The sequence below is a fragment of the Manacus candei genome, unplaced genomic scaffold (assembly GCF_025592945.1).
Source record: "Manacus candei isolate 608988 ecotype Guabito, Panama unplaced genomic scaffold, ASM2559294v1 h1tg000025l, whole genome shotgun sequence".
Lineage (NCBI taxonomy): Eukaryota > Metazoa > Chordata > Aves > Passeriformes > Pipridae > Manacus > Manacus candei.
Genome location: NW_026138073.1, coordinates 7,733,758 through 7,736,608, shown reverse-complemented (window position 1 = coordinate 7,736,608; position 2,851 = coordinate 7,733,758). Strand labels below are relative to the sequence as shown.

Sequence of the window (2,851 nt, the reverse complement as noted above, 5' to 3'; positions counted from 1 at the left end):
GCTCCGGGCGCACTCCCCGGGCCGGACATGGAAAGCTGTGTGCCTTGTCCGGGGACGGAGCAGTTGTTCTAAAAGCAAACGACCCTGAGCAAGGCCCGTGAGGCTCCGCGACCCGCGGGCTCCGTGAGGGGCGAGCGCCGCCACCGCCACCGCCCGCCCGCGCCTCAGCGCTCCCGGGCCCGGCCCTGATTGGCCCGGCGCCGTCCCGCTCCTCCAATCCCCGGGGCGAAGGCGGGTCTCGACCCCGCCCGACCCCGCCCACCGAGCCGACGGCTCGGCCCCACCTTTCCGGCCGTCTCCATGGCAGCCCGGGGGGGGCGGGGGGTTGTTTTAAGGCGTCCCGGAGACCATGGCGGGTCGTCGTCTTTCTTTTGGAAGCCGGAGAGGCTAAAGGTAAACGACCTGGTTTGTTTATGTATTTAATTACTTATTTATCGCCTGACTTCTCCTTCCTCGATCCTGAGGGGTGGTGCATTCCGACGGATCGTAAATCCTGACACCCCCTTCCCCAGTGGTAGGGCTCAGGCGGTGCGCGTCGCTCCCTGCCTGTCGGGGCCGCGGCCTGAGGGGGAGCGGCCCCGGGACCGAAGGGTCCTGTCCCATCCCGTCACGTCCTGTCCCGCCGCCCTCGGCCCCAGGGGCCTCCCGGGGCTGCTGACGAGCCGGGAGCTGCCCGTGGGGGCTCATCCCGGGCTGCCTCCGGCCTTGGCAGCCGCCCGGGGCAGCTGCGGTTGGAGCGGTTTCCCCGCGGTGCTGTGGGCGGGGGTGCTCGGGCTGGTGCTGCTTTGTCGCTCCCGTTGTGAGCTGTGGGCGCCCCTAAAGGCACGAGGTGCGTGCGGCGGCGCTGCCCGTGCTCTGTTTTCTCCTGTGGCCACTAAAGGTGTTGCTGATGAGCTGATACGGCGCGAACAGCACGACGTGCCCCGGCCGAGGGAAGGAGCGAGCGAAGGGGGAGCATTTTATCAACAGGCCAGGTGGACAGAAGTGTTTTCGGAGTGTGGTAAAGCACGCATCCCTAGAAGGTGCACCCCAACTTCAGCAGAGGCCATGTGTAAATAACTGGTCGCAGTGTGACTCTTGACAGAGAGGCCTTTCCCAACGTTGTCTTTACCTTGATGAGATCTTTCAGCTCTCACGCCCCTTAATCTTACGAACGCGTGATAAATTATTTAATTTTATTTGATGTGACAACGACACAATCACTTCTGAAACGAAAAAACAATAGGCTGTAAAACACTTTCACCCTTCTGAAAAGTGCCGTAGGATCTTTATTTGCATAAGGGGGCACTTGATCCCCTTAATGGATAAGAAAAAAGAACCAGTAAGATGTAAACTATTTAAACTGTGTACTCTTTCATGTACCGAGTTACAGTGCTGAAAACGTGAGCTCAGAAGTTTTTGCTTAATTTGCAAAATTTTAATTTTGCTTAAGTTTATTAGCTTAAGTTACTTAGTTAATCAAGTTACTTAGTTTAATCATGCCTGTACATAAAGAGTATCTGTGAGATACTCCATATCTGTCTCACTGTATCTGTGAGAAGTAGTTAAAAATCATATTTACAAGTAACTTTGTGTTCAGTGTAACATGACAAAAGCCAGAAATCAGTACTGTAAACAGTAATACACAGTTTTTGCAAGCACAGAGTTTGTGTGCAGTTGTAAGCATCTGATACTTGAGAAAACTTAATGCTGAATCTGAAACTCAAAAGTAAAATTTTAATTCTCTCATAAATTATTAGAATGCGGTAGGATTTTCCTAAAACATATTGTGAACATTAGTAGTGTGAATGTATTCAAAGCATAATGTAGCGATGTCTTGTGGCAGGTTTTGTGTAGATAGCTGACATATAAATATAATGTGTGCAACTTTTTAACCAGAATTGTTTAATACTGAAAAGTGTATGTTGATGTCTCTCTTTGGAAGGTTTTAATTTCACTTGATTTTCCTTTTGTAGGGTGACAAAACCAGGGCAAACAGCTGAAAATGTCATCCTATTTGGCTCAGGAGGTTCACCTTGCTCGAAGACATGAGGAGATGTAAGTAGTTGTGTTCTACCTCGCAGCAGTTTGTGCTGGGGTCGTGTGAGACCTCCCTCCCTGCACATGACCCTCGGTGCCCGTGAATCCGAGCTCTGCAAGGGGCTGGAGTTCCAGGAGGTGGCACCCTTCCTTCATGAACCATTGGAATTAGCATCCTTGCCTGCCGTTAAGGGTATCTAGGTTGATGAGTTTTTTGACTTCCAATGGTGGTACTGGTTTAAGATCTCCATTGTTAACCTCCTGTCACTGTTAAATTCCTATTTGGGGAAGGTAATTGGATTTTCTCACTCAGCGCCTCAGTTATAGAATTGCTTCTTTGTTGCCCTGTAAACTCAGATTGTGATGCAAAACCAGTAATGATTCAGAAAAGTCTGTTTTTCTTGTAACAACCAGTACGTGCCAATGAGCAAAAGCCGTACCGATCAAGTCACCCCAACCCACCCTGTCTTTCCTGTTCTGGGAGATTCAGTGTTTCTAAGCACCTTAGCATATGAGGGCTGCTGGTTACAACGTTATAGCTTCATACAAGCGCAGCAGGTGATGCCTGCCTGTACCTTTTCCCTCCTCCAGCACACCCACCCTGCAGCCGGCTTAATTAGCCCCATAGTTTTGAGAAAACTGGGTAAGGTAAAAAGGTTATTTTCTAGCTCCTGAGCAAAATGTTCTACCCACTTAGCAAAATGTTTTCCTTTGTAGACTGTCTCAGAGATCAGAGCTGCTACAGCAGATGGAGACTTATCTAGGAGACAAAAAGACTAAAAAGACATGGCAAACTCAAGCAGCTGATGCAGCTCATAAAAGGAATGCAGCA

At 50.2% G+C, this 2,851-nt stretch overlaps 1 long non-coding RNA gene across 1 annotated transcript; it reads left to right on the top strand.

The window, feature by feature from the left end:
- The first annotated feature begins 219 nt into the window (after positions 1 to 219).
- LOC127471664 (uncharacterized) lies at positions 220 to 1,988 on the top strand. Its single transcript, XR_007904724.1, has 3 exons — positions 220 to 393; positions 881 to 974; positions 1,956 to 1,988. It is a non-coding gene; the product is annotated as an uncharacterized LOC127471664 (long non-coding RNA).
- Positions 1,989 to 2,851: the final 863 nt, after the last annotated feature.